Source organism: Hemitrygon akajei, chromosome 28 (genome assembly GCF_048418815.1).
Source record: "Hemitrygon akajei chromosome 28, sHemAka1.3, whole genome shotgun sequence".
In the NCBI taxonomy this organism is placed as follows: domain Eukaryota; kingdom Metazoa; phylum Chordata; class Chondrichthyes; order Myliobatiformes; family Dasyatidae; genus Hemitrygon; species Hemitrygon akajei.
The window spans coordinates 32,545,132-32,565,355 of record NC_133151.1 but is presented as its reverse complement, the minus strand read 5'-3'; the positions used below and the strand labels follow the sequence as shown (position 1 = coordinate 32,565,355).

The 20,224-nt window shown below is 47.3% G+C and overlaps 2 non-coding genes across 2 annotated transcripts; both read left to right on the top strand.

Annotated features, from left to right (window-relative positions):
* Nucleotides 1–784: 784 nt before the first annotated feature.
* Nucleotides 785–856, top strand: trnaa-ugc (transfer RNA alanine (anticodon UGC)). Its single transcript has one exon. It is a non-coding gene; the product is annotated as a tRNA-Ala (tRNA).
* Nucleotides 857–5,200: 4,344 nt separating this feature from the next.
* Nucleotides 5,201–5,282, top strand: trnas-aga (transfer RNA serine (anticodon AGA)). Its single transcript has one exon. It is a non-coding gene; the product is annotated as a tRNA-Ser (tRNA).
* The last annotated feature ends 14,942 nt before the right edge of the window (nt 5,283–20,224 follow it).

Here is a 20,224-nt window from a genome sequence, read left to right as displayed (position 1 = left end):
CACACACACACACACACACACACACACACACACACACACACACACACACACACACACACACACACACAGACAGATACGCACACAAACGCAAGAGATTGCACATCATTCATGGAAGAGCAACGTTGTTTTTTTCATAGCAGAGTGGCGCAGCGGATGCGTGCTGGGCCCATAACCCAGAGGTCAATAGATCGAAACCATCCTCTGCTATGTCAGCTGCTGCCAACAACAATTTTGCGTCAGTGCGCCTTAAAACACGAGGCCATCCCATCATTGGTAGATTCAAGGCAATCAACTGGCTTTCGGCTGGAATGTACATTTATCTGTTATCGTTTTTCACTTTTGCGGAGGTTTCTATTTGGTTGGAAACATTAACCCATCGTGCATTGAGGTATCTTAATGTCATCTATTCTCTGCAGGCCAGGGAAGGAGCGCACTCCGCCTTTCTGGCCGAGACCTTTCATCAGGACTGGAGAAAAAGATGACTTGCACAGGAGTCTCTCTCTCCCTCTCTCGCTCGATTTTCAAAATCTTTCGCTGTGTCGATTTCTCAGATAATAAATCCTGCTGGAGAATGCTCTTCACCCCATTGCAGAATCAGGCACAAATGGGAGCGTGTCCACCGGCCAGAGCTTGACACAGAAATAGCCGAATCGGAAAGGATTCCCGAGTCCTTTCCGTCGCAGAGGAAGAAATGTTTGTTATTATCTGTGTTATCAATGATTACGCTGTATCTCAATTGTGATATGCAGGAAGGATTAGACCTGAACAGTTCTGCAATTTAAGTGGGGATGTAGCTCAGTGGAAGAGCGCATGATTTGCATTTACGAGGTCCCGGGTTCAATCCCCGGCATCTCCACGCTAGTGAGCATTGAATTTTGAAGCTCCAACTGAATCATTACAGCGATACAGCAGCAGAATGAGTCTCAACGTGGATAAGACTAAATCAGGAAGGTGCAGGCTGACCGCTCATTACCGCAAATAATTGACTCCACAAGAGAGAGAGTGGACCACCAAAGCCGCCCACAGAGATCACCAAGAAAGCACACCGGTGTGTCCACCTCCTGAGGAGAAGAAGGCAGTGAGACTATCTCTGCCTCTATTCTAACATAGTTTTTATTTTACATTAGCAATAAACACTCTTATTTTAGATCTCTTATTTTACAAGAGATCTAACCACATTCTAAACCGTCTGGTACGAGAGTGGCAAGGCATCCGACGGCAAGACACTACAGAGGATAAAGGTTCTAAAATTGAGACCCAGTGAATTGCGGTCCATTCAGAACTGACGGTATTCTGACCTTCATTCGATCATATGGACGGATTGGGAGGAGAACGAGACTCGAGATTGGTAAAATAAATCCCGGAGTGTGGGTGTATTCCCCGCTGCACCTCAGACTGCCGTCGCTGCTCGTTACGTCGAAGTCTGACTAAAGTAACAGACACAAACTGGAGGAGAATTTCAGCGGGCCAGGGGGAATCCCCGCACGAAACATCGACTGTTTACTCCTCCGCATGGATGCTGTCTGACCTGGTGATTTGCTCCGGCATTCTGTGTTCTGGATTTGCAGCATCTGCAGAATCTCCTGTGTTTATAACCTAAATAACAGCCGCAGACAAAGAGAAGGAAGGGCAGGAGACACAGAGGTAGATAATCAGTGTGTCTGGCTGCGGGGCCGTAGGAATAGGGTCAGAATGATAATGAAAATCACATCCGTTGCTGAAATGTAGGGAACGAGATATCCGGCTGGGTCGGAGCACAGCGACAGGATAATAACCGGATGGGTTAGAAAGCGATGAATAGGGAGAGGAGGACGGGGAGGAAGGTTAAAGCGTAAGAGAGAGACGAGGGAAATTAGACAGGCAAAATATTCCAACAAACAAAACAACAGATAATCGGGGGAATACGGCAAAATTAACAAATAAAAAGACAAGAGAAGAACAGAGATATTTACCTATCAGCAGAATGGCGTGCTGGGCCCGTTATCCAGAGGCCGGCAGATCCAAACCATCGTCTGCTATTCTTCAGCAGAATATTTTACCGCAAATCGCCGTCACGTCACCTCTGTACACAACATACATTTCACTAAAAAATAAAAACTTGTGCTTTCAATTTAAGTTTCCGTCCACTCACTCCATCACTTTCTGAGATTTGTTGAGAATTTCGCGGGTAAAACGACAATTCCTGTCGTGCTCAGCGATTGCCCAACACATCTTGTTCTCCGCTGCATAAAGCTGTGTCTGGTATTGAACTGATTGAACAGACAATACTGGAAACACTTATCACCTCAAGAAACATTTGTGAGTGATGAAATGGGATTAAACTTTCTGATCGTGACACTCAATTGAAAATGGTGAGAGAAGAAGATAACTTTCAGTGTCGAAGAAGGTGAGAAGTTGGGCGGGAAGTGAAAAGGGGGACATCTCTGATAGGGCGAGACCAACACACGATGGCGGTAAGACATTCGGAAAGAGAAACACTGGGCTAAAATGGCAGACGAACGACGGGCAGAAACGTTAATTTCACAGAGAAAGAAGTAATGTGGCTGAGTGATTCCAGGCCGAGACGTTTGTGAGACAGGTGCTGAAAAACAGGTACAACACACGGCGATCGCCGGGAATCGAACCCGGGTGAGCTGCTTGAAAGGCAGCTATGCTCATCCCTATACCACTATCACTCCATGTTGCAGGAGTTTCGAGTAGTGAAGCGTCTCCCATGCTCCATGTGATTCCACAGACCCCGAGCTGCTCTCTGTCGGATCAATCCTCACTCTGCAGCAGGTTTTATTGCGGCCAGTTGACATCGCCATCCTCAAACAGAGGGAGTTATACAACAGCCAATGAGCATTCACCAGCGATCGGACTGCGTGAGACCCGAACTATCAAAGAGCCAGAAGGTCTGCAAATGGTGCCTGCCTCACATCAGCACATGAGAAAACAAATCCTGATCGTGCATATTCTTTAGAAAAGCCGATCAATCTGTACGTGGGTGACTGATAAGTTCGTGGCCTACGGTAGAGGAGTTGAGTTATACAGCTCTCGTTATATGCACAAGCACGTCAATTTTTGAGTGATTATTCAGAATGCTTGAAGTTAATAACTCGTCAGGGGTGATTCATAAGTTAGTGGCTTAAGGTAGGAAATGAGTTTTTCAATCCCGTTACATGCACCAGCGGGTCAACACTTTGAGTGATTATGCAACGAGACCTGTATAACTCATCTCCATCTACCTTACGCCACGAACTTATCAATCACCCCTGATTTGGACACTTTCTGGAGGTCCAAGATTGGGATGTTCCACGACTCTGGACTAAGTGTGTAAATGTAGGAGGGGACTATTTTGAAAAATAATTCTGTTAGATTTTCTAAAACTGACTCCTTCTACCTTAGGGCACGAACCTATCAATCACTCGTAGGTGTGATTTCAGTTTAGGAATAAATAAAATAATAACCAACAACCACATTGCTGGGATTATACTGCGATTCTCTCCATAGTTGGTAGAAGATTGAGGAGCAGATCTGCTGGCAAATCACACGGAAACGTCATGTGGATAGGGTTACAACGATCGGACATTTCAACTTCTGCAAAATTAACCTGATCATTTTTTCTGTGCAAGATAAGAAATGGAATTTCTGAAGTACATCCGGAAGAGTATTTTAGCTCCAGGCCATTGATAGTCCTACTAGTGTTGACAATGGAACTAAGTTAGAAATTTACTCTGTAACTTGTAAATAATCAAAACTCGCACTTTACTGTCTCTGCATAAACGGCAACGTAACTATGTCAACACCAGGCCAACAACTTGGAACAAGAATTCTGCTGCTCCCTCTGCACAAATACTCACTCAGACTACTTTTCCCAACTATATCACCGAATTAAGGCAGCTCAGTTGTCCACGTGAAAGAGTTATCGCTGCTAGAACATTCGAAATTTCCACTTTTATATTCATATTTTCTAATTCAATTATCCCATTCCGGTGTCATGGGCCGTAGGTCATCTGATTGGCTTGAACTCTGCCTTTTGTTAGCTCTGCTCCAGACCAGCATCGATTTATACAATCTATTTATTTCCCTCTTCCCAGTAAGCGTCAATCGGTAATTCATGGCTCTTTGTTCACTTTAGAAACCAGTTTCAATAACTCCAGACAGGCATTGACCCCAACATTCACACATTTGCATGTTATATTATATCAAAAACACCTCACAAATAACTTCGAATTTGGAAAATATCTCTTAACCCGCAAATGACCTGAAGCAACTTTGTGTTTGCTTTAAAACACAGAAATTTTCCTCTCACAAAATGGAAGATGTAAAGCGGTTCCACAAAATGACATCTTCATTTCCAAGTACATGGCTGGTACAAAGACACTTGATCTGTCTGCTTCCACTGTCCTTGAGCCATTCGAGTTCGATGTTATCTTTCATATTTTAAATCCTCCGTGGCCAACATCTCCTCGTTTTCGATCCACAGAAATTCCTGGAGATCACATTACTGTTAATATGTCTCAGTGAATAGCGAATATGGCACAGAAAGGACAGCAGCATTCATGACTAATCAAAAATACAGATAAGGATTTTAAAATATTATCCAAACAAAAACATGAAGAAACATGATAAGTGTAACCTATTTCATACCATTCTGTACATCGGTAATTTAACGGGAATTAGAACTATTGGTATATGGAGTTTACGAAAAAATGGTGCATGGATCATAGAAAAATTGAGGCCTCTGTGTAATTCAAAGTAGCTTCTAAAGTAAGTCCATGTTCAGCACAACATGCGGGCCGAAGGAACTTTATTGTGCTTTAGGTTTGCTATGTTTCTTTATTGAAATGCAATATAACTCTATGAAATAAAAAAAAATCAGCAAAAATAAATTTGTAAAGGCATGATGCTCGCAGACACTGAAGTTATTAAAATTGCCCTAAAACACACACTGGGGAAAATTCCATGGGTAACCACTAGAACAAAGAGCAAAGCAATGACAACATGTGAAGTAATACACATCAAAGGATGTAAATTAACATTTAAACCCCAGTTCCAAACTTTATTCCAAAAGCGATCGATTCTGCAATACATCACTGTCTAAACCGACGTGATATCTAATAGTCTTTGATGACACATCCCATTGTTTAATTTGGTAAATAACTCTATCTGACTCTACCGTAATATAAATTATAGGTGGAAGAACACTAGAGCACTTGTAGTCGTGGCCGAGTGGTTAAGGCGATGGACTAGAAATCCATTGGGGTTTCCCCGCGCAGGTTCGAATCCTGCCGACTACGTGTTTCTATCGGTTTTGATTCCCTGATCTCTCCCACGGATACAGATTGTTAAAAAATAACAGTCGAAACACCAGTCTCTGTTCGCCGCCTGCAAAACCAGGAAGATCCCCTGTGTTCCGCATGTATTCAGGCGGACTTTGTTCGGCTGTTATCCGAAATGTTGGTGGTTCCAACCTATCCAGGGGCGCTGTTGATCCAGTGGCCTTTGCTGTCCGTTTTGTGCGCTCCGTGCTGTCCCTAATACATTCATTAAAAAATACATATATCCTCATACAGAAAACAGGACACTACCACGACCTGTCATGCTTGCATTCATGTTGTCATAAACTGAATATATTGTACTTCGACGATCAAGCCAACAGAATCTCGTACAGGGCACCAATGCATTTCATGTTTAAATTTATGTTATCGCCACTTGAACTCAACTTCACTCACAGCAAGACTGACTGTTTCCACAACTCACTTTCAAACTCGACATTTCATGCTGTCGACATTTTTGCTTTGTTATTATTATTATGACTGTCTCAGCTCAAGCTGGTAAAACCTGAAGTCCGGGCGTACTGACGCACACTCATTCCTGAATAGCTACGGACTGCAGACCATTCTAGTGGCGAATAGCATAGAGGCTTTCAGGAGATTTACAGAAATATTGGTTTGCTGTCCTAACTGTTTAATGCTATTGTGCAGTGATTATGAGATGAGAGTTGGTGTTGATATTGCATTTACAGGTTTGTATTTATAGTAAGGTGTGGTGTCTTTTAAGAGTTTGCATTTTAAAGCAAGATTTTGCTGACTGATGTTTGTCAATTGATTGTCCCCGTGTAAGTAATCAGATTGAGTTAAACTGCTGCTCAATCCTGTAATGTGTTGGATTGTTCCTGGTAGCTCTTGTCATTTTCTGCATTTATCGTCATTAATCTGTAGGACGTTTATTATGTATTTCTAATATTTTTCGGTTAACCACCTGGCCCTGTATTGCCACAAGGGACCCCTCTGTTTCTGGGAAGAGGTCTCCAACTCTGAGCCAAGCGTTCCACGTTTCCTTCTTCACATCTTGTCTGCTCAGAACATGCGGATGTTTTCCATGGAGGGATGCTCCCCCCATTGGTTAATTTTATATAATTATTTTTATTTTACGTTTTTGTATTTTCACAGTCTGTTATGTTTTCTTCATTGATTGTCCGTCTTGTGTGCACTCCTTCAATGATTATATTCTGTTTCTTTGCACTTACTGTAAATCCCCGCAAAGAAACGCATCTAACGGTGGCATATTTGTGCTTTGGTAAGAATTGACTTTGAACTTGGGAAGTGTTGTGCGCTGCTACACAGGACCCAGACCCTCGGTGCCCTCTAATGGCCGGTGGCTGCCTCATGGATCTCACTGCGACTCTTCGGGTCGTTTTGTGAACCCAGGAGCCGGGATGTTTCACTTCTTGTTCACATCAACGTGCAAGTTAAATAAAGCGACGACTTGATGTTCCATTGCGAAGTTCACGCACGTCGGTCACATTTGTACAAAGGGAAACAAATTTAATGTTTCAGGCGGAGACCCATTCGTCACCACTTGGAAAACAAAGAGAGGGGAATGGAGAAATTACCGGGTTAGAGAAATCGATGTTCATTCTATCAGTCTGACGGCTACCCAGACGGAATATGAAGTGCCGTTTCTCCATCCCGAGACTGGATTCATCGTGACCGTAGAGGAACCCATGGACTATCATGTCAGAATGGGAATGGGCAGTGGAGTTAAAATGGTTGACCATTGGGAAATCCTGCTCGTTGCGGACGGAGAAAAGTTGCTCGACTAAATGGTTCCCCAATCGAACTTGCGTATTGAGATGAGGTCGTATTGGGAACACTCGATACAGTAGATGGCCCAGGCAAACTCACAGCTGAAGTATTTCCTCACCTGGAAGGACTGCTTGGGACCGTGAATGTTGTGAGGGAGGAGGTGAATGGACAGGCACATCTTCCATTGAGATAAACACCGGAAGGGAAATCAGAAGGGAGTGTGTAGTCGTGGCCGAATTGTTTGGCGATGCACCCGGAATCCATTGGGATTTCCTCGTGCAGCTTCGAGTCCTGATAACTGTGTATTTCCAACATTTTCAGTTTGATATTTTCTGTGACTCTCTGATGCAAACCGGTCATGTAGACTGTGAAAAACCGGGTCCAGGCCAGCAGCGATTGTTGGTCACGTTCTGCAACACAGAATTGAACCATTTATTCCTACGTTCCTCAAAACCTGCCTCTGCGTTGCATCGGTGAGCGCGGTCGGCTGTTAACTGAAAGTCTGGCGGCTACTGACCCGGCAGATGCTTCTTCTCTGTTGTGTTTCATTGCCAGGTGGGAAATGGTGCGCTGAACGGAGGCCGGGGCTCCCGACTGCTGCCGCGATGGGAATTTGAACTATTATATTTCAGACACGTGCCGAGATACACTGAAAACCTTCTCCGTTCATACTGTTCATAGGAATGAAATCATTACACAGTGCATTGAGATCGCATAAGGTAAAGCAATAACAGAATGCAGAATAAAGTGCAACAGTGACAGGGAAAGAACAGTGAAGGTGGATAATAAGCTGCAGCATCATACCGAGGTGGATAGTGAAGTTAAACTTACACTTTATCGTACTAAGAAACAATTCAGTAGACAAAACAGCGGGACTGAAACTATCCATGAGACTGTGATACGTTCTTTCAGGCGTTTGTGCTTTCCGCCCGATGGAAGAGGGGAAAGGAGAGAATATCCGGGATGTGTGGTGTCTTTGGTCAGAAATCTGTCTGTTCGATTTGACCAGAAAAGTGAGTGTTTCCTTGAACGGAATCCTTGGAACTAACGGACTTGTCGGAGCTAGTGTTGTGTTTTTCATTTAATCTGGGGTCCTCCATCATTCAGTCGGAGTACAGTTGGTTTCATCCCGGATGAAGGATATGAATTCAATCATTGATCTACCACAATGAATGTTAATTAATAAAACGCTTAGACTCACAGAAAATCGCCCATGAATTAGTGTGAGCTGTCGACTTGTTCCCAAGTGTTCCATATACATAGTGCTCCGAAAGAGGTCATTTTTATAGCCTGAAATTGTGGATTTTTAAATGACCGAGAATCGAACTGAGGCCTACTGGTTCGAAAGCAGCTATGCTCACTACTATACCGCAATCGCCTCATGATCGAGTGGAGATTCGGATAGTGAACCGTCTCCTTTGCTATAAGATTCAGTTCTGTAACTCGATTATCTGTTCCGAGCTGCTTTCTGAAGGATCATTCCTCACTCTGATGATCATTGTGTGATCATTCCTCACACAACACTGTGTTCCCGGACTGCAGGAAAAATCAAGTCAGGTCAAGTCACTTTTATTGTCATTTCGACTATAACTGCTGTTACAGTACATAGTAAAAATGAGACAACGTTTTTCAGGAGCATGGTGTTACATGACACAGTACAAAAACTAGACTAAACTACGTAAAAAAACAACACTAAAAAAAAACTACACTGGTCTACAGACCGACCCAGGACTGCATAAAGTGCAAAAAAAAGTGCACGCATAACAATAAATTATAAAGCCGACAATAAGGCAAGGTGTCAGTCCAGGCTCTGGGCATTGAGGAGTCTGATAGCTTTGGGGAAGAAACTGTTACATAGTTTGGTCGTGAAAGCCCGAATGCTTCGGTGCCTTTTCTCAAACGGCAGTAGGGAGCAGAGTTTGTAAGAGGGGTTCGAGGGGTCCTTCAAACTGCTGTTTGCTTTCCGGATACAGCGTGTGGTGTAAATGTCCGTGATGGCGGGAAGAGAGACCCCGATGATCTTCTCAGCGGACCTCACTATCCACTGCAGATTTTTTGCGATCCGAGGTGGTGCAATTTCCGAACCAGGCACTGATGCAGCTGCTCAGGATGCTCTCAATACATCCCCTGAAGAATGTGATGAGGATTGGGGCGGGGGGGGGGGGGGTGGGCGGTGTGAGTTGGAATTTACTCAGCCTTCGCAGAAAGTAGAGATGCTGCTGGACTTTCTTTGCTATGGAGCCGGTGCTGAGGCACCAGTTGAGATTCTCCGCCAGGTGAACACCAAGAAATTTGGTGCTCTTAACGTCCTCTGCCGAGCAGCCGTCGATGTTCAGCGGGCAGTGGTCGCACCGTGCCCTGCTGAAGTCAACAAGCATTTTTTTTGTTTTGTTCACATTCAGAGACAGGAGGTTGACTCTGCACCAGTCCTTTAGCCACTGCACCTTCTCTCTGTAAACTGACTCGTCGTTCTTTATGATGAGACCCACCACAGTTGTGTCACCGGCGAACTTGATGATGTGGTTCGAGCTGTGTGTTGCAGCACAGTCGTGGGTCAGCGGAGTGAACAGCAGTGGACTGAGTACACAGCCCTGAGGAGCCCCCGTGTGATGGTGTTAGAGATGTTCCTCCTGATTCGGACTGACTGAGGTCTCCCAGTAAGCACGTTGGAACGGTGGCGCTGCTCAGTGAGATGTTGTAAATGTCAGTGAGAACATCTGCTTGCTGGTCTGCACATCCTCTGAGCACACTAGCAGGAATGTTGTCTGGTCCAGCAGCTTTCCGTGGGTTGACCCTGCTCAAGGTTCTTCTCACATCGGCCACGGTGAGACACAGCACCTGGTCATTTATAGGAGGTGGGGGGCGGGTGGACTTCCTCGCCGCCACATCATTTTCCGCCTCAAAACGGGCGTAGAAGTTATTCAGCGCATCTGGGAGGGAGGCATTCCCTGCACAGTCAGGTGATGCCCTATAACTGGTGATATCCTGGATGCCCTTCCACATGCGCTGCCTGTCACCGGTGTTCCGTAAGTGGCTGTAGATTTGCTGGGCGTGTGTACGCTTTGCCCCTCTGAGGACTCGGGACAATTTGGCCCTTGTTGTTGTTAGGGCTGCCTTGTCGCCTGATATGAAGGCGGTGTCACGGGTCCTCAGCAGCGCACGCACCTCCACGGTCATCCATGGCTTCTGGTTAGCGCGTATAGTGATGGTCTTGGACAGAGTAACATCATCAATGCACTTGCTGATGTACCTAGTCACTGGTGCCGTGTAGTCCTCTGAGTTGGTAGAGTCGCCATCAGTTGCAGCCTCCCTGTACATGTGCCAGTCACTGTGCTCAAAACAGTCTTGAAGAGCAGAGATGGCTCCTGCTGGCCAGGTTTTCACCTGCTTCTGAACTGGTCTGGAGCGCCTGACGAGTGGTATGTACGCTGGGATTAGCATTACAGAGATGTAGTTTGAGTAACCGAGGTGGGGCGGGGATCCGCCCTGTACGCGTCAGGGATATGAGTATAAACTAGATCTAACGGGTTCTCCACCCCCTCCCCCCCCCCCGTTGCAACGTTCACATACTGATGAAATTTGGGGAGCAAATCGAATCTTGAGAGAGTCGGAGTTAGAAATGGTTCCTTACCTCACGCATCAGCGAAGGGGAAAACAAATCATGATTAGAAATATTTCAAACAATTGAAAGTACACACAATTGGACGTTAATGGGAGCCCTTCCTTTGACCAGTCATTGAACCCATTAACTGACTGAATCGCTAAAGATTCCTGAGACCCCTCCAGTCACACAGTGAGAGGGGATGTGTGAAAGGCGCCTGCTCTACACTCAACAAACAGACATCAAAATGACTCTGTGAGCTCTCTTATACCCTGACATCCGTATGATCGCCCTGATGAAGGGTCTCAGACAGAAACGTCGACTGTTTACTCTTTTCCATTGATGCTGCCTGGACTGCTGAGTTCCTCCAGCATTTTGTGTGCATTACTTTGATTTCCGGCATCTGCAGATTTTCTCTTGTTTGTAATCCGTGTGACAGATTCTATACCCTCCTTTATTTCTCATTAGTGTGGTGGTTAATCTCCCCTCCAATCAATCGGTAGACGAGGGTTCGATTCCCTGTCGCGGCGACCTTTTTCCTGCTGGAAATGAAAACTGGAAATACAGGAGAATGTTTTGATTAAAACAAAACTGTGTTGAAGTGGTCATTTAGAATATGAAACAACCCAGTCGGCAGATCGAGCTGATCGAGAACGTTGTGTTCAGCACCTTTTCTCTAATAATCCATGATCTGGTCTATAATTGAGCGCCGTTCGGCGTTACACTCGGTGACCGATTCCGTCACTTCGAAACATTAAATAGGGGCTGTTGCTGTGAGCTATTAACTCATACACTTCCCTGCACTCATGCCGATTCCCTCAGAGTGTCCGAGTGACTGTAGAATGCAGGGAGAACAGCTGAAACACTTTGGAAAGAACGGTGCCGAACGGGCAATGTGTTTAATGCCCGGTTTAAATCCACCCTGACCCCCCGGCAGCCTCGGACCCACCGAACGGACGCTCAGAAAGTGAACTGAGGGTCGTTCCGCCCCTACACCTGATTGACAAGACAACAGAACACATGCCCGGGAGCAGTTTTACAGCAGCCGAGAATAGAGTGCTCCTGGGACCGGGAATAGGGCTCTACCGGTGTCCTCCTTCCAGCAGCAGCTTATCGCTCCGAGAGCAGCTCTACGGACAGGCTCGGAGATCAGCACTGACTCCGGAGATGGCGGCTGCGAGAAAGAGGCGGAGTGTAACAGCGACTGAACTCGGAATGCGGAATGAGTGGGTAGAGAGAAGATATTCCCGGGCTGGGGTAGATAGGGCGGTGAAGGCGGGGTGGGAAAGAGCTGCCGGTGAGCTGCACTCCTGCCTGTTCACCACATACCGGGGGGAAATCCATGTTTAGTCCCAGTCTCCTCGTGTTTGTTTTTGCAGGACACGGAGCTAAACAGGTTTACAAAGAGCGGCTGTTGCATGATCCCGGAGAGAAGTGTGGCGGACACAGTTTACACTGGCAACACACACAAAATGCTGGTGGTGCGCAGCAGACCAGGCAGCATCTCTCAGAAGAAGCACTGTCAACGTTTCGGGCCAAGACCCTTCGTCAGGAGTAACTGAAAGAAAAGATAGCAAGAGATTTGAAAGTAGGAGGGGGTGGGGAAATCCGAAATGATAGGAGAAGACCGGAGGGGGTGGGGTGAATATAAAAGCTGGAAAAGTGATACAAAGCTGGAGAAGGGAAAGGATGATGGGACGGGAGGCCTAGGGAGAAAGAAAGGGGGATGAGAGCACCAGCGGGAGATGGAGAACAAGCAAACGAGTGATGGGCAGATTGACAAAAAATGGAGTGGGGAATAAATAAATCAGGGATGTGGTAAGACGTGTAGGAGGGGCATTAACGGTAGTTATAGAATACAATTTCCATGCCGTCGGGTTGGATGCTACCTAGACGGTATATAAGTTGTTGTTCCTCGAGTGTGGCTTCATCTTGACAGTAGAGGTGGCTACGGATAGACATATCAGAATGGGAATTGGACGTGGAATTAAAATCTGTGGCTACTGGGAGATCCTGCTTTCTCTGCCGGACAATGGGACGTGGGATTAAAATGTGTGGCCACTGGGAGATCCTGCTTTCTCTGGCTTTCTCTGTCTATCCACGGTCCCAGAACAGGAACACTACAATCCAGTAAAGTTGCTCAGACTCCTTCATCCTTCAACGCTGGCAGATGGTATCTATTTGGTACTACATATGCCGAATTGTAATTACGACTTGACAACGTTTGTTCAGACTACAAACACCATTTATATGGAAAGGGGATACCCTGGGACAATAAATACAGTAGGCCTGCCAGCCGACTCTGTCAGTGCCATCAACAGAAGTTGTGATATTACTGGTGCCTTGGGAATTTTACGTACAGTTACCTAAATCTGATCGCATTATTCGTAGTTACAATAACAGACTTCATGCTCATCTTCATGAAGTAGCTTCAGAGATGAACATTCATGCAGTCCATTATAAGAAATTTAATGTCAGCGTTCAAAACAGTTCCATTGGCAAGTGCAATTTCTCGGGGCAGTTCAGTCCAGTGCTCCGTTCACAGCTCTAATATTGTTACCAAAGTAAAACACAGACTCAATCTTGCCCGAACCTCGTCACCTCCATTTGGCCTTCATCAGGGCGCTGGCATCGATCGAAGCTTGTGTCCTCCTCGCTCTCAGCAAAGGATCCGCTGCCTCGCCTCAGTTCACTCACATCGAATTGCCTTCGATTCCAAAGGGAAGTTACAGACTATTACGTACGATGGTAAACGCACAGAAATTGCTGAAAGAACTCAGCAGGCCAGGCAGCATTTATTGAAGAAGTACTTTTTATCCATAGATGCTACCTGACCTGTGAAGCTCCTCCAGCATTTTCTGTTTGTTGTTCGAATTTCCAGCATCTGAAGATTTTCTCTTGTTTGCCAATTGCGATGATCGTTTGCCAGAAAACGTGTGATGAAAAAACAGCAATAAACCTCAGGATACTGACCACCACCTCCTTCCAGTGAAGATGCAAACCATCCTTTTGGTATCGATCACCCCTGCACAGATGAAGTCCCAGTGATTGGGTAAATACAAGCGGGCTTTTTCCACGGTGGTTGGGAGGGACTACAACCACAGGGCGTGAGTTAAGGATGAAAGGTGAAAGTTTAAGGAAAACAGGAAAGGAAAATTCTTCACACAGATGGTTGTGAGAGTGTTGGGGCGAGCTGCCAGAATGAGTGGTGCATGCAAGTTTGATTTCAATATTTAAGAGAAGTTCGGATAGGTACGTGCATGGTAGGGGTATGGAGCGATATGGTTGCAGTGCAGTTCGATGGGAATAGGCAGCATAAATGATGTAGCACGGATCAAATGGAACAAAGGTCCTGTTTCTGTGCTGTACTTTTCTATGACTCCATGAATCTATGATCCAGGATCTTGAAAACCTGCCCCTGCACCAGCTCCTCATCCACACATTAATCTGCTATGATCACTCACACCTGAAATCGCCAAGAGGAATATTAGTCTTCAACTCCCAACCATACCTTCCAACAAAAATAACATGAAGCCTTCAAGAAAGAAAAAAACTTTCTTTACAAAACTGACGGAGAATAATATAAACTACAGTCATCTCGTATGACTTCGAATTTCGAAAATACTGTATCCTCCGTCAGCATCACGGAGCTCGTACTCAGTCCTTTTGTAGGGCCTTCAGACGCAAAGGCGTGGTCTCACGATTGGTCTCAGTGCTCTCACTAAAACTGTCACAGATAATCCACCTTGTGTATATTTCAAGAAACAGTTTCCACCGAGACTGGAACTCGAATCACTGTATTCAGAGTCCAGAGTGCTCACCATTACACCCTGGAGCCAGATGTGCTTACTGCAAACGACTGAAAGAAGATGAATCTTAGGGTAGTATGTGGTGGCACGTGTAAACATTGCCAGTATATTTACATTGAATTTTAAACTTCATAGAGCATGTTTTGTGAGGGCATGTTGAGGAAGGGAGCAGTTTTCTCTTTGGAGGGAGCAGGATGGGACGTGACTTGAAAGAGGTATACAAGAAGCGGGCTGATTGGGAGACCTCAGTCAGTCCAGATCGGGAGCAGCATCTCCAACACCATCACACTGAGCACGGGGCCTCCATGGCTGTGTGCCGAGTCCACTGTTGTTTACTCTGCTGACCCACGACTGTGCCGCAACGCACAGCTCGAACCACATCATCAACTTCGTCGAAGACACGACCGTGGTGGGTCTCATCAGCAAGAACGACGAGTCAGCTTACAAAGAGTAGGTGCACCGGGTAACGGACTGGTGCAGAGCCAAAAACCTGCCTCTGAACGTGAACAAAACAAAAGTGATGGTTGTTGACTTCAGGAAGGCACTGAGCGACCACCCTTGGCTGAACATCGATCGCTCCTCGGTAGTGCAATCAAAAATCAAAGCGTTAAGAGCACCAAATTTCTTGGTGTTCACCTGAAGGAAAAAATCACCTGGTCTCTAGTTTCAGCGAAGTCTGAGAAAAGTCAATTTCCCACCCCCGGCCTCACCGCATTCTAGAGAGGATGTACCGAGAGCATCCTGAGCAGCTGCATCAATGCCTGATTCGGGAACTGCACAGTATCCGATCACAGGACCCTACAGCGGATAGTAAGGTCAGCTGAGAAGAATAGGGGTCTCCCTTCCCGCTGTTACAAACATTTCGCACTACACGCTGCACCCGTAAATCCAACGGCACTGTGAATGACCCCACGCACCCCTCATACAAAATCTTCTCCCTCCTGCCATCTGGAAAAAAAATACCGAAGCATTCGGGCACTCACGACCTGACTGTGCAACAGTTTCTTCCACCAAACCATCAGAATCCTTAATATTCAGCGTCTAGACTGCCATGTATATAATTTATTATTATACTGAAATTTGTCCTCTACTGTGATATTGTCTTATTTATTAATTAAGATGCTAGTCCTGGCGGAATGAAGCTAAAACTGCATTTGCCTTGCTTACTCATCGACTTAATCTGCAACTTAACATTGATGGAGCCCTGCAGTAGAATTCCCGAGTCCATTTGCTTACTGATTTATGAATTTGCTCATCGCTTGAAAAGTAGTCTACATCTTTGTTTCTTCTACCAAAGTGTATGACTCTGCACTACCGTATTCCGCATTCCATCTGCCATGTATCTGTCTATTCTCCAAATCTGTCCAAGTACTTCTACGAACTTCCTGCTTTACGAGGCCTTTCACCTTATTTTCTATCACATGCAAAACCATCAATTTCGTCATCCAGATCATCGATGTATAACGTACAAGACAACGCGCTCTCCAGAACACAACTAGTTATCGGCAAGCGACTGAAAACGCCATATTTATTCCCAGCCTTTGCCTCCAACCAGTCGCCAATATATTGTCGATGCCCGTATCTTTCCTGCAATACCCTGAGCTCCAATTTTGTTTAGCAGCCTTATCAGTGGCACTTGACTAATGTCTTCTGAAAATCCAAGTAAACAACATCCCGTGGCTCTCCTTTCTCTATCATGCCTATATTTCTTCAAATAATTCCTACAGATATGTCAGGAAAGATTTCCCATTAAGGAAACCAATTTTGTCCTTCACATTTTAACAGCTGCCCCAAAGCACCCAGAAACCTCAAACTTAATAATTGACTCCAGCATCTTCCCAACCACAACAGCCATGATAATCTGTCTGTCACGTCCAGTCATTTGTTTCCCAGCCGTCTAGAAGGGTATCATGACATTCGCAATTTTCTAGTCCTCTGAACCATTCCAGAAAGCAGTAATTCTTGAAAGATCATTTCTAACGTCCGATAATCTCATCAGCTGGCTCTCTCACAATCCGACGGTGTAGCCCTATCGGCTCCAGGCGATATCTCTTTTCAGGACTTCCAGTTTCCCAAGCAACTCCTTAGAAATAGCAACTACACTCCCTTCCGTCTCTGACCCTCTCGAATTTCTGGCATGTTGTCATACTGTGGCGACCCACTTTCTGCGCAGGCGACCCGGCTCACAAATAGCCAGCGCGCAGGGAGAGACTTTGGTAATGCGCCTCTGACGTCATTTCCGCCGGGAGAGGGCGGGCACAAGCGAAGTGCCAGCGCCACGAAGTTTGAATAAACTAGTCTCGAAACGACGTACCAACTGCGTTCGGTCTGAAGAATGACGCACAGACATTCCAGCGACTAATGGATGCAGCTGGACGCGACCTGGTCTTCTCGTTCATCTATTTGGACATCCTTATAGCCAGCAGTAGTCGCCAGGAACATCTGTCCCAGCTCCGCCAGCTCTACTCCAGCCTGAGTGATATCGGCCTCACGATCAACCCGGCCAAATGCCAGTTCGGTCTCGATACCATCGACTTCCTGGGCCACAGGATTACCAAAGACGGGGCAACACCTCTGCCCGCCAAGGTAGACGCGATCCGTCACTTTGCAAGCCCAACACGGTCAAAGGCCTACACGAGTTCATTGGTATGGTGAACTTCCACCACCGCTTCCTCCCCTCAACAGCCCGTATCATGCGCCCTTTGTACACCCTGATGTCGGGTAAAGGCAAGGACATTGCTTGGGACGAGGAGGCCGCGGTCGCTTTCGTTAAAGCCAAGGAAGACTTGGCAGTTGCCGCGATGCTGGTGCACCCCAGAACGGACGGTCCGACCGGCTCACGGTGGATGCATCCGACACAGCAGTCTGTGGGGTGATGGGGCAGCTCATGGAGGACCGCTGACAACCCTTGGCGTTCTTCATCAAGCACCTATGATCACCTGAACTCAAGTACAGCGCTTTCGACCGGGAGCTGTTGGCACTGTATCTGGCAATCCGGCATTTCAGGTACTTCTTAGAACGCGTTCACCGCGTTCACGGACCGCAAACCGTTGATATTCACGTTCCCGAATGTGTCCGATCCCTGGTCGGCTCGCCAGCAGCGACATCGTCCTACATCTCCGATTACAGAACGGACATCCATCATGTCTCGGGAAAGGAAAATGTCGTGGCGGACGCAATCTCCAGACCAGCTGTCCAAGCCCTATCCCTGGGAGTGGACTATGCAGCACTGGCGGAGGCGCAGCAGGCAGACGACGAGATGCCCAGCTACAGAACCGCAGTCTCGGGTTTGCAGCTGCAGGACTTTCTCGTAGGTCCAGGTGAGAGGACCAAGCTGTGCGACGTGGCTACAGGCCAACCTCGCCCCATCGTCCCGGCAGCATGGAGGCGGCGAGTTTTCGACTCCATACACGGTTTGGCGCACCCATGTATCAGGACAACTGTCCGGCTGGTCTCCAGCAAGTTCGCGTGGCACGGACTTCGCAAGCAGGACAGTGAATGGGCCAGAACGTGCGCGCAGTGCCAAACAGCCAAGGTGCAGCGGCACAATAAAGCCCCGCTGCAGCAGTTCGAACCCACCCACCGGATGTTCGACAACATTCATGTGGATATCCTGGGCCCCCTACCAGTGTCCCAAAGAGCGCGGTACCTCCTAACCATGGTAGGCCGGTTCACGAGGTGGCCACAGGCGGTCCCGCTCACCGACACATTTGCTGATTCCTGCGCCCGAGCACTGATTGCAAACTGGGTAGCACGCTTCGGGGTACCGGCTCACATTACCACCGACAGGGGCGCCCAGTTCACCTCCAGCCTGTGGTCGGCTGTGGCCAGCCTGTTGGGAACGCAGCGCTACGACACTACTGCCTACCACCCACAGTCGAACGGACTAGTGGAACGCTTCCACCGTCGCTTGAAGTCGGCTCTCATGGCCGCCTGAGAGGACCTAACTGGGTGGACGAGGTTCCCTGAATCCTGCTTGGAATTCGCACAGCGCCCAAAGAGGATCTGCACGCCTAGTCGGCCGAGTTGGTGTACGGCGCACCCCTGGACGTCCCGGGAGAGTTCATACCAGTCCCAAGGAGGCAAGAGGAAGAACCCACAGCAGTCCTGGACAGACTACGTGAAATGCTCGGCAACCTGGCCCCCGTACCGACTTCACAGCACGGACGGACCCCGACCCATGTACCCAAAGACCTGTAGGACTGTAAGTTTGTGTTTGTACGAAGAGACGGACACCGGGCACCGCTACAGCGGCCGTACGAGGGGCCGTTCAAGGTGATCACTTACAACGGGTCCACGTACGTTATGGACATTGGGGGGAAAGAGGAGGTATTCACGGTGGACCGACTCAAACGAGCCCATGTGGACTTGGCGCAGCCGGTCGAGGTTCAGGCACCGTGGCGCAGAGGCAGACCTCCCAAACAGAGGCTGATCCAGACGGCGGACATTGCGGGGGGGTGGAGTGTGTATTGCCGCTTCTGGGGGGCGGTTGTTCTGTGGCGACCCACTTTCTGCGCAGGCGACCCGGGTCACAAATAACCAGCGCGCGGGGAGAGACTTTGGTAATGCACCTCTGACGTCATTTCCGCCCGGAGAGGGCGGGCGCAAGGCATTAAATGCCAGCGCCGCAGTTTGAATAAACTGGTCTCGAAACGACTTACCGACTACGTGTCGTTATTTCAGCGCTGTGTGTACCACATCGCTACAATACCCTCAATATTAAAGACAAGTACTTATTAACCTTCTTCGCTATTTATTTTTTCCATATATCGCTATCTCCTATTTCCAGCGTCAAACTTCCACTCTTGCAGTTGTTTTTAAATTTCTGCATATGTGGAAAAATACTGTTTACATCCTCTGTTATATTAATAGCCGATGACCTTTCACCGTGAAGTCCAGGCTGTCAGTTATACGGACAGACGCAGCGAACTGTAGTTCTACCTAGTCCCATCGGCCTGCATCTGGACCGGAGCCCTCCATACCCGCACCAGTCATGTACTTATCTAAACCCGAGGTCACTTTGGATCAGGTTTCTGAAGGTTTCTATTTGTAGAGGATTCGGCGGCTTCAGCGAGTAGAGGCTGAGGACGAGCTTGCTTCCAGTGAGGTAAGGCAGGGTAAGTTCCTTTAAGAACATTTTGTTTGGCTCGAGAACGGAGGATCCCGAGCTCATCCAGTGACAGTCCGCTCCCGAGCGCGCTCTCCATCCCTGCCAGGTTGATATCGAGCTCGCAAGTCGACCTCGTAAAAAAATGAATAAACACTGCCACCTGCAGTTCAAATTCCCACGCGGAATATTGTGGAGGATCAAATACCCAAACCTAATTAATTTAACTTACTTAAGAGTTGGTAATGGAGGCAGTAGATGGGGCAGTCCCGCGCTCCGATTGTAAGATGTGTGAAGTCAGGGGCAGCACAATTGCCTCTGACGACTACACCTGCAGGAGGTGCATCCAGCTGCAGATCCTGTTAAACCGAGTTAGGGAACTGGAGCTTGAGCTGGATCAACTTCGGATCATTCGGGAGACATGCCAGTAATAGATCGGAGTTTCAGGGAGACAGTCACCCCTAAAAGTCAGGAGATTGGTGACTATCAGGAGAGGGAAGGGGAATAGGCAGAAAGAGCTGTGCACCCCTGTGACGTGCCCATCAACAACAAGTATACCGTTTTGGATACTGTTGGTGGGGATGACCTGCCAGGGACAAGTTGTAGTGGTCGCGTGTCTGGTACCGAAACGGGA